Here is a 12,860-nt window from a genome sequence, read left to right on the forward strand (position 1 = left end):
AGATTTTTGAGTTCTGAGTTCGAGGCCAGCCTGGTCTACGGAGTAAGTTCCAGGACAGCCAGGGCTACACAAAGAAACCCTGTCTCGAAAAACAAAAAAACAAAAAAAAAACAAAACAAAACAAAAAACCAACCAACCAAACAAACAAAAAAGCATCCCTCTATTGAATATTTGCTGACATCAGCATATTATCTCAAACAATAAAGTACAAGAAGAATTTTCACAGCAATTACTTTAACGTAAGCCTTATTGTAATTTATAAAAGGTTTCAAGTATATAGAAAGTTGTACACAAACTCTACCATTTTATATATATAAAGGATTTAAATGGCACAAAATTTGATAAGGACAAGTGGTAAATATGAGTTATTCATCAACACTGAGTGACATCTCTACTTTCATATAATAAATGTCCTATTTTCTACTGCATTATACTTTTATTTAAATTATAGATCCAGCCAAAACATATGTATGGAAGATTTCCTGGGGAAGCTTGAAGGGATGAAATTTAAAAGACATTGGAGAGGTTAGCCTTTTCTTGGAAACTTGTTTCAGGAAAGATTTACCATTCACAATGAGACAATAAGTGAGAAATGATAAAATGTGTCATCAGAACTACCAGGATTCCATCAAATATGCAAGCCATTCTATCCATCAGCAAATGTGCTGTCTTCAGAAAATACATATTCATGCCCTTCAGTTGAGAAAGTCCCAAGATCACAAATCAGTATCCACTTTGGAAACAGAAAATATCAAATATAAATTCTTAAAATTAATTATATTTGAAATACCTAATATGAAATACAGAAAAAGTCAGAGTAAAGAAATAAATTAAATATAAATCATGGAAATTTTCAGTATGGTGATTGGAACCTGAAACTATCTCTGAGAGGCTCAGGGTTTGATTCTTTCCTCCTAAACTTATAGAAGTATTTGGAATGTATTTCGTAAGTAGCTCACCAGGAGTGGGTTTTCGAAACTCTTGACTACTCCTGGTTCCAGCGTCAGCCACTGCTTCCTGGTCTGTGGTCACTGAACAAGCTGTCACCCCACTCCTCCTGCCATCATGCCTCCTCTGTCACTACAGACTCCTAATTGGACATTTTGGTTGCATTAATGCAGCAATAACTAAACAATTCAGCAGTCAATTATCAAAGTTAATAATACAGATTGTATTTGGCTTTTTGCCTTAAAATATCCAGTTTCTTAGAAAAGTGGGAATACTGTGGGATCGGGTATTGTTATGTAAAGCTATAGCCTTCCATATCAGCTTCCCATTGCTCTCTCTCTCCCTCTCTCTCTCTCTCTCTCTCTCTCTCTCTCTCTCTCTCCCTCTCTCTCTCTCTCTGCCTCTGTCTCTCTGTCTCTGTCTCTCTGTCTCTGTCTCTGTCGATCTCTCCCTCTCTCTCTCTTTGGTTTTTCAACACAGGGTTTCTCTGTGTAGCTCTGGCTACTCTGGAACTCACTTTGTAGACCAGGCTGGCCTTGAACTCAGAAATCTGCCGGCCTCTGCCTACCAAGTGCTGGGATTAAAGACGAGCAACACCACTGCCAGGCTCTACCCATTGTTCTCAATGTAATTCAGTTGCCTTATGGATTGGACAATGGAATTTTAAACCACATAAATAGAGAAAAATATTCTCAAGTTTCCTCTATAAGAACTCATATTGTTGGTTTTCTAAGGACTGAAAGAAAGTGGAGAGAATTCTCTTTAATAAGACATCGTGAAATTTTATCTTAAGGTCATAGTTTTTGTAGTTCCTTCCTCATATGACATTCTAATCCTCTGATTAAGCAAAAGTAAAAGGAAGAAAAATATTGAAATAAGAATAAGTCATAACAAAAAATATCTTTCACAGTAGTTTAACCAATATTGAGTAGGCATGTGACCATGAAAATGACTCAATTTTGCTACTTTTGTTAAACCTGATAATTAACGAGATGGAAGTATACTAAGCTTGATTTCATAAGCAAGGGCTAGAGAAATGAGAGCCTGCAAATCAGTCTTTCCAGCAGAAGTTACAGAGAGAAACAAGGAGAGAGATGGGCTAACAAGGTCAGGGATAGTCATGTATGAAGGGAACACACTACAACATATTAGGTGCCATTTCTTTTTGTTCCTTGATTGGTTTCTGGCCACATCAGCTGGTGGGTGACTTCAACCCAAAAATCATTGAAGAGATGGACATACGATGAGACACAGATGTCATGTCCTTTCTTTTTATACTGGTCACTCAATCAAACATCTATGAGACTAAGGGAAGAATCAATATTGTCGTCCCTCCCGTGCAACTCAGGCCACTAGTGTAACCATAATCCACACAGCAGTGCCTCTGTGTCTGGGAAGACTAGTGAGAGTCTTAAAACGCAAACTCTAGGTAAAATAAAATTCAAATCTGTATTTTGTTATTCAGTTGAATTCTAATTTTTTTCTGAAATACAACTGATCTACAGGAATCATTTACTGAGTGTTAACATTTCAGAAAACTACTTTTAAAAATTCTTTACTCTTTAAGGTTGTGTGTATGTACCCATGTCTCTGCATGGAATGCATGTGAGTGCTAGTGCCCCCAGAAGCTAGAGGCACTGTACTCACTGGAGATGTGAGTTAGGTGATTTTTGAGCATCACAGTGTAGGTGCTGAGAACCAAACCTGTGTCTTCTATGAGAGTAGTACATGATCTTAATCACTGTTATTGTGATTACATTTAAAGTAAAACTCTTCACATTCATAGAACTTCTACCCTCACAGTTACCTGGCGTTAGCCAGGTATGCTCCTCACTACAGTTACCTGGCAAGAGCCAGGTAGACCCAGTGCTCCCTTATTCTCTTGCTCCTACTCTTACTCTCATCTCTCTCCTTCCAGCTCCCCCTCCCTTTCCCTTCTTTCCATATGATCATGGCCAGGTCTACTTCTCTACTCTTTTCCCTCTCTCTGCCTTTCTACAATAAATACCTTAAGAAAATATCCAATAAAAACCTTATTTGTCAATAAATAAATGAATTTAACAAACAAACAAACTGCCTCTTCTCATTGGGTCCCACCATGATGGAGCAATGGAGCAGGTCTTCCGCTAAGGAGTCGCTCATCCAACCTCCTGCAGGAAGCCTCTTAGGGTTCCCAGATGGTCTCCACCACCCCAACTTGCCCACTTAGGAAAGCCAAAGTCTCTCTTCCCCAGGGTACCTAGCTTCCTGCCCTTTTCCCTTCATCCCAGACCAGAGTCTGCCTGAGGGCTCCTTTTTCGTTCTCAGCTCTCCCTCAACATCCAGTGGCATCTGTGGTGTCCAAGATTGCGAACCTGACATCCCTGGCCTCCATGTGGCCCAGGGATCCCAGAACTGGCTCTTCTGTGGCACCCAGTGGAGTCAGTAGGTCGGAGGAGACCTCAGTTTACACCTTCCCTACCCCTTGAGCGGAGTCCCGCAGCTTCTCATAGCCCGACACCTACACAATGGGGGCCATGGGGTGCGCATCTGCCTCACCAAGAGGGCTGAGTCCACAGAGCAGACACAGGACCCTATTTTCGACCCACACCTAATAAGGTTATGTGAAGCAACGAATATGTAAAGATGCAGATAACACCTCAAAAAGTTAAAGAGTATTTTAACCTGTGAAAAGGAGAAGATTAATAAAGTGGTGAATCATGAGGAATTAAGTCTTTATAGTCAATGAATGCATTTACTATCCCTCAACTACCATTTTTAATGAAGAAAATTAAACTTTAAGAAAATAATGTCAAAGAAAAGTCAAGTGAAGATCTTCTGTTATTTAGATGATTCCTCAGAGGGCATTTGGCTGAGCAGTTAGCTCTATTTCCATATTACTATCTGCCAGATCCTGTGTTAGGGCAAGGTCAAAAACAGAGTTTGGACATAAGTTTTTCAGACATGTTTCAGGGTTGAATAGTATCAGTGTAGAAAAAAAAATCCTGATTCAGTTTTCAACAGCAAAGTTGCCTCATGTATAGATGAATTTTTATCCCAAATTTATAGCAACCTATTCTTTTCTGAAAGACAGAAATCACCATTTTTGAAAGCTTATTAGTCATTTTTCCTTATTACAATTATTTCTTGTTTTTAATATGTGTACTCAATGATATTTCAGCATAAATAAGTCAATAATTGTACTTAGTAGAATATAAGTGAAATACATGTTAAATCAAAATTTTATGAATTATTATTGAAAATGCTAAAAACATGGGCAATCTAAATTTTATATGTTATGCAATTGATAAGAGCATTATGAGGTATAAGACTAAAATAATTTAAAATGAATTTTGTACTCTGTAGCTCTTTCACATGTATAAGACATGTACACCACTCACTATCATATAATGAGTATATATATATATATATATATGTATATATAAAATCATGATACAGAATAAATCCAACTTAAGTGATTTCTCTTTAGTCCTATATTATGACACTTTCCTTTTTCAAATGTTTTAATTAACATGTATGGTGTATATGTATGTATTTGAATAATAAATATTTTAATAAATATTTAGATAACTATAGTTAACAGAAACTGAACCAAAAATCCTTCTTCCCAACCTATTTCCTCCACAGCTGTTGGGCAGGAGGTCCTTATTTCAGTCAGCACTCAGCATCAAAAGCCTCTACCAAAGCAGGTGAGATACATGCCCCCAAATGTCTAAGTTCAGTCTGAATTCTTAAACTGTACATGAAAACATAATACCAACACTTAGGAACTCTTGGGCTGCATATAGTTGCATGTCTGTGCAAAGTTAAAACGCTGCCATTTTCTCTGGAGCAAAGTGACCGGGATAAATGCTTTCCAGAATAAGTTCTTCCTTCAAACTAACTGAGAAAACAGAACTGAAGCTAGAGAGAAAAGCTCTCTTGTATTTCTGTCCCACTCTACTTTTTAATAAAATGTTCATCAGATAATACAACTTCCTTTGGCATTTTGAGTAATAGGCCTATTATCAACAACATGTAAATTTTTCTCCTCCCCATGAATTTTTTGAAAAGCTTAGTCATTACACTAATGGAAAACACCTTCCAATAATCAGAGAGAGATGGCTTTTGCAATGACAAATTGCTTAAAGCAAAACTAAAGTGTTTGCACAATATTTCTTAAGCTGACAAATATTAGGAAATTTGAATATGCAAATACAAATATATCTTCTGATTTTAGGCAATATTTCTTGGCTAAAAGCAGAAAACTTTAGATGAAATAATGACATATTACAAATGAAAACTGTACTCTATCCATAGTCTGAATTTTATATTTAGGCTTACTTAGATGCCAATCTGGAAGGTATAAATATTTATTAGTATAAATATGTATTATTTATGCTAAATTAGTTCACAGCTTTGTATATTTTGATAATGCTCCAAATTTATAAAAGCATTTCAAACTTATTTTATTTATAATCTAACCATAAATCTAACAAATTGAAATATTATGAAACTATTGATTTGCAATATCTTTTAAATCTACAGTCACAACAAAAATAGCATTTTTAATTAGTCACAGATCAATAAAAAATGTTAAGCGTTTGTAAAAAGGCACGCCATCAAAGTGAAACGTTGGCATTATGTTTCTATAGACATAATTGTTTTAAGTCTCGAATTAGTTTGCTTTTCCAAACGACCTCTTGCTTCCTCTTAAAGATAATTTAGAGGCCAAAGGGACATGTTACAGGCATGTTTATGCCTGCCTGTAATTATTCTTTAATTTTGGTGGTATTACTAATTTTACTAAAGGCCACATTTACAGTTAATAATCATATCCTGATGGTGGTAACTTACATCTCTCCTACCTTTATCAACTCACCTATAAGATGGGAAGGTACCACTAGGCCATACCATAAATTTAGCTTTTAGAACTTTCCTGGTGCTAAAAGCACAAGGTAAAGCATCTTTTACTATATAGCCTTAAGGGTGATAGCATTTGCCTACATATAATGCAACATGTGTGAATACCTTTCTCACTTTCTTGATCACCATCGGAATGCTTGTTATTGCTAACAGTCTATGCCAGTAGCTAGGGTTAGATTCTCATTAACAATTTTAAGAAACTGTTTAGAATACTAAACAAGAACATGTAGATAACATAAATGATATCTACAAATGTAAACTATGAAATGTCTCCTCTGAGGGACTTGAGAACACATGATGGACATTTAGAGAAGAAATAGTGATTATTTCTGGCTTAGAGGTAAGACAGGAACAATCTGAAGGAACATAAGAGCTCAGCAACAAATGGTCTTCATTGAAGAAGAATCTGGATGTTATGTTCAAAGATAACCAAATACTGGGAAACACATACACATCACACACACATGTGCGCACGTGCATGCACACACACACATGCACACACACACACACACACACACACACACACACACATGCTTTTTGAGGTATGTTGCAGTTATTAAAATGCGTTAATGACTTCTTCTCTCCTGTTCAGGAAATCAGGATTTAAATTGTGTAGCTCCACTGTGTTCCACAAAGAAAAAACATAGTCTTCACACTTATGTTATAGCTTCCCTACAGTATTAGCCCACTAAGTCTCTGCTAACTTAACGAATTACGTAATGCAAGCATTCTGTATGGGATATTTATTTACCAAATAAATAAACAGTACAAGAGGTACCTAGAAGTGGTCTGCTTCCATTGTACATCCAGTTGTGTTTATACTACGTATGTACGTATATGTGTGGTAAATAAATAATTTTAGCTGTTTTAGAGATTCTGTTACCTAGTCCTGCCAATACATCAAAATTTTATGTGTACTTAAAAAAAAAAACCTATGATCAGTAACTCAGGCATTGTATATCCTATGCTACATAGTATTTTAAAATAATGTTATTGATTTTGGTTCCATGTAGGTAAATAGAGAACTAATTTGATTTTAAATCATGGACTTGCATGTTTCTGAGTGCATTGTAAATCACAAGTAAAAAAGATTTGGAACAATCAGAAGCCAAAGAACATTAGCATTAGAGCATCATAGGCAGTAACAGTCAGTCCAGGAACAGGGAGGAGTCTAAGAAACTTACCCTTCATCACATTCACCATTTCCATGAGTCATTAAGTCTACCGGATTTTCCCTGAAGATAATCTCTGTCCTGAATCTCAAAGTATATAATCCTTGCACAGTGGATGCTGTGCTTATTTTGAAACTGAAGTAATTTCTTGTGATATTTGAGAAGCAAAAATAGAATACCCATTGCTAGACATGATAATAGGAGGAATACCATAATATTTTACTAACAATGAAATATCCAAATTTAAATGCTGAGTGAGTTTTTTCATTTTTATTATTTACATGAATTTTTTTCTGTCTTTTTCCCTTAAGTAGTAAATGGCTTTTGAAAGTTACAGTTTTTGAGGAAAAATCCTTTTATGTTTCTTTTCAGGATTAAAAAAAAAAAGGCTCAAGAAAACAAAACAATAACAACAAAAAAAAAACAAAAAAAAACTTAGTACAAACAACAACAACCAAAACAAAAACAAAGCTGTAAGGAACTTCCTTTCCATGGAATCTAATTTTAATTAAATTCATTTAATTATTTATAAAGTTATGTAATTTAATTTAATTTTAATTTTGATGTATTTTACAGCAAAGGCAAAGTAACAGCTCTAAACACCGATAACGACTGGACATAAATGGGAAAGCGAAATTGTGATCCTGAGCCATTTGCTTTGCACAGAGACTGTAGTTGGCCTAATCTTGTAAAGAGAAAGGAAAAGGTAAAGAAGGATGTGTTCAAGATGTGGATATCTGTGCCATGAAGTCCCATGTACGGAGACTTTAGAGCTGCGATTTCTAACATTGTTACTACTAACAGTGTGAACATGAGTACGTGGAACATGTCTCAAAAAATTCTGAGGTATACAGTTTAGATTTATTTCATAGAAATTAACTTTTTTTTTTCTTTTTTTGGTTTTTCGAGACAGGGTTTCTCTGTGTAGCCCTGGCTGTCCTGGAACTCACTTTGTAAACCAGGCTGGCCTTGAACTCAGAAATCCACCTGCCTCTGCCTCCCAAGTGCTCGGATTAAAGGCGTGCTCCACCACCGCTCCGCAATAGAAATTAACTTTAATTAAACTTTTAACTTGGGCATTGCAATCTATGTTTTCAAGTATGAAATTCTAAAATTACATACGTAGCTGTTTTAATGTGTGTAAATTCACTCCCTTTACCACTGTGGGTTTATGATGTTCATATAGATTGTCACTGTATTGGATCTGAATACAATCTAAGATCTTGATTACTGGGTGAGTCTGTCAGGATGGATCCAAGAAAGATAAACGGAAGGGAGAGTCCTCCCCTGGGATAGCTGGTACTCTCCCGGGCAGCACACATACAAAGAGCACACCTTGCTTCTTTCTCATTGAGTGCATCTCTCTCAATGTCAATGCCTCTGTTACAGGCTGGAACACAGTGGCTTTCCAAAATCCACGCCTACATCACCAGGTTGGCACACTTGAGGCATCCACCCTTGTGGATGGTGGGGTCCTCAGCCTCTTTTTCATTCAAGCAGCTACTGTTGAACTTACCAACCCTTATTGTGCTAGCACATCTAAATGAGTAAGTTTTGTTCTATATTCATAAAACTGTTTCTGTTTCTCTAGAGGATCTTAATAGGATGCAGAAGTGAAACAAGCTACATTTCAAACCTTTAAAGTGTAAAAAGAAGAAACGTTTCAATGATTTCTATATTGATTACCTATTAAAATGACAGTAAGTAAAATATATGGCAAAAATTAGTTTAATCATATCTCTTTACTTTTAATTATACTACAGGAGTCTTTGATATCACATATATATGTGTGTGTGTATATATATATATATATGTTTATATACACATATATATACATATATATATTACTTATGTTACATTGCTGTTGAACAAGTACTAACCTTGTGAATTTACACTCAATGTATAGGACAAGGGAAGTGTGTTTATAATAACAAAGGAACAAAAATCACAAAAACAACAAAAGCCAAGAAAACTCACCCAAACTACAACAAAACCCTACCGAGGAAAATTACATCTCTTTAATTTAGTGTTAGGAGGATGAAAAGGTTAAACAATATATTTCATACGTAGATAATATGAGTGAGTTTTTGCTACTGGATTTCTGAGGAAAACATCAATCCAATGGTCTAGTTTAAAGGTGTTCAAACTTGGTAGTGCATGCAAAGAGCTGGCAGAAGTGAAAGTAAGTCCTCTCTCGAGGAATGCTGGCTTCATAAATTAAGTTCCGAAGAATGTGAGGTTCAATTAAAACCATTTAAATCTACCTGGAAATAGAGCACACTGTGTGTGAACAAGAGGAAAAGCAAAACCAAGGGCAGACTCATAAATATTTCAGAGTGGGAAATCTTAGACAGAGAATATTTTATATTCAATTTATCCCACATTTACAGAGTGTCTTTTGTATGGTAAATACCTTGCTCTAATGCATAGCTACAAATAAAGCAAAGGACCCTTACATGTCAACAGTTAATATAATGATGCCTGAAAACACTTACCGTTTTTTAGCTGTGAGATATAACTGACTTTTATTCGTGACTTGCAAGTCAGGCAGCATCTCTCCTCAAGCCTCAGGAAGGAGCTGAGGATAGTGGATTGGAATGAGCTTGAAGAAGCAGAAAAAAGAGACAAGGTCGATGGTGACTTAGAAGTTGTCTTATATTGATTTAGGAAAATATGGTTCTTTTCCACTGTTTGCTGACATCTTTTGGTTTTGTTTTAAGCTTATTTCCTTAATAGCTTTCTCTCTTTTTAAAGGTTCGATTGAATTAGACACCATTTAATAGAATTGACTCCGTTTTGTTTTGGCCTGCAAGGGCCTAAATGAGCACAGGAACTCGCTGTGGAACAATTGTCCCCCATACATTTTATTTATCAACAGATACATGTAAAAAGTCATGAAAACATGTAAAAATTATAAAATACCCAAATATAAGAGAGCTCTAAAAGTTAGCACAAGTAATAAAGAACCAAACTGACAGCATAAGAAATTAGTTATAAAAGGAAAGACTACAACCTGTGTAAATAAAAGTCATTAAAGTTAAGTGGCGCAAAGCTAAGGTTAGCAGAGTAGTGGACATTAGCTGCACTGCAGATGCTATGTACCATGGGTTCATTTGCACCACTCCTTGTTCTTTCCTCTCACTCCCTGACCTTCCTCATACTCACTACCTCCTAGACTGACGCTTTAAAAATACATAATGTTTTTATTGATTATTTGTAAGTTTCAGATAATGTACTCCAAACACATTTCCCAGTCTTCCCAGGTCTATAACCCTACTCTTGTGACCTCACTCACAAAAGAAGGAGGAAGAGGAAGAGGAGAAGGAGAAAAAAAGGGAGAATGGGGAAGAGGAGGAGGAGGTCCAATTTGTATTGCCAATTGCACATACATCCTAGATTATGGGCAAACTCTTAAGTAGCAAGCAGCCCTTAAGAATACTGAGTGATTTTCCCCACTCCCACCCCCAGCCCCCAGAATCCATCAACTGGAAGAGCTACACTTCAGCATCCTTATAACAATATTAAAGAGTTCTCTTCACTGGCTCCCTGTTTAAAGGGTTTAGACTTTATTTCTTTTGGGGTTTGCGGGAGGTGAGATGGGATGGAGGTGGGGGAGAGTGTTGGTCACAGAAGTCTTCTATGTTTCTCCTTCTCAGTTGGGATTCTGTAGTCATCGATACCAATGCAACAGAAGTTTTGTTGCCATTTGCAATCAGCAGCAACATGAACCACTGGCATCAATATGGCCTCAGGTGGCAGCTCAGAGCACAGACATTCCAGTGGTCTTTGGTGCCAGCATGGACCCTGGCCACAGCAGGAACATGGACGACAACAACATGGACATCAATGGCAGCACAGGCCACGCACATTAATATGGCCTTTGGAGGTAACACAGGCCACAGAAATCAACATGACCTCTGGTGGCAGCATGGATCTTGGCCATCACCATAGCCTCAAACAGGAGAACAGACCACAGACATCCCAAGCCATTAGCAGCAGCAGACAACCCGGACATCTACATAGATTCAGATGGCAGCATAGACCACAGACAATCCCATGGTCTTCAATGGTAGAAGGACCACAGGCATTAACCTGTTCCTCATCTACAGCAGGGTCATGGTCACTGGCATGGCCCCCAGCAAAAGAACATGGACATCAACATGGCTTCGGGCAGCAGCACAGACTATAAACATCTCTAGGAGGAACATCATCGGCAGCCATCTCAACGGAAATACGGGGGCTGCGCAGCCGGAAAAGCATCTCCTGCATCTCCTGACTGAAGACTGCTGAGACCAAGGATTGCTGAAGGAGGCAATACCAGACATTCGGGAACTGATGTTTAGAAGAGATGCTTTCTTGGGACCAATAGGGTACACGGGTAGAGAATATTAAAGGCGCTTGCAGCAGCATTCAGATGAGCTTGTTGCTACATTTCTCATCTCTTGGAAAGAGCTTTTGTCCTTGACTCTGTGCCACCTCCCCAAGGGCAGGTAGGGTCGGGCATCCGGTAGTCCAGGGCACAGGGAGCAAACATCTCCATGAACAAGTTTTCATAGGCTTAGATTAAGGACTTGCAGGATATCAAAGTCCACTGCTATTCTTTCCTTGTTCGGATCTTGCAAGGGCTACAAACTTTCAATCTCGATCTACTTTTCTGCTTTGCTCCAACTCAAAATTAAGCATCAAGAATAGAGGTATTGCCTAGCCTTACACTCTGTACAAGAACACAACCCGGAGCATGTGCTAGTAGTCACAAATGTCTGTGCCTCATTTTCATGCTGAAATCTCTGCCTAGGGAAGAACAGAAGCTATAATAGCATAAAATAAGATTAATGTGGAAACACTTCCTCAGACTACACCTCCTTGAGTTTATCTCCACCCAGACCTCTTGGCATCTATAATCCTTTGCGTATGCATTTTCTATTGAGATGAATTTCCCCAGGTTACCTGACTCTAGGGAGTTGTGGATTTGAAAATGATCTCCCATAGTTTCTTTATCTGATGTAAATAAGCTTTACTTTGTGCAACACCCATTCCCTGTTCTCTATTCCTGGGTGACTGCCTCTAAGAGGCAGACTCAGTGACTCCAGGAAGAAAGACAAAGATGAGCAACACCAGAAATAAAACTGGCAACGAAACTTCCATGAATTAAACAGCTATTAAACAGACAAGAAGTTATGTGACTACTTTATATCCATGACCATACAGCCTTAGATAAAATTGACAATTTATACAATTTCTTACCTACCTCAAACCTGTTCAGAAAGAAACAGAAATACCCACACCCCAATAACATTAAAATAAATGGACTAATACTATAACAATCTCCCAGACTGTTTTGGTTATTAGAAACAAACCCCAAGTAATCAGACATTTATACATGTTATGACTATGTTTCAAAAATCAAGAAGTTTATAACTCATTGTATGAGACTACTGGAACCTCGGAAACAAAATCTCACAGAGACTTAAAAAGAATATTATATAATATATTACTACTTGGAAACATTGATACAAAATTTCTCAAAACATAATAATGAACATAGATTCACCATGATATCTTCTAATCTAATTACACTTATATCAGGTATGAATGCTTGGTTCAATGTAAAAGAAGCAGTTGATGCAATTTTCCATTTTAAAAGGGAAAAGAGGGAACGAAACAATTGTTGCTGTAGATGCAAAGGATAATTAACATTCAAGCAAAAAAGGATGCTTGGACAGATAAAGGAAAAGTGATATTTAAAAACCTACAAAGATGTCTATTGAAAGGAAAAGTCAGCCCAAGACCATGTTCTCAGCGCAAAGAAGATTTATTTGCCCCAGAGGGACAGCA

Source organism: Mastomys coucha, unplaced genomic scaffold (genome assembly GCF_008632895.1).
Source record: "Mastomys coucha isolate ucsf_1 unplaced genomic scaffold, UCSF_Mcou_1 pScaffold13, whole genome shotgun sequence".
Taxonomy (NCBI): domain Eukaryota; kingdom Metazoa; phylum Chordata; class Mammalia; order Rodentia; family Muridae; genus Mastomys; species Mastomys coucha.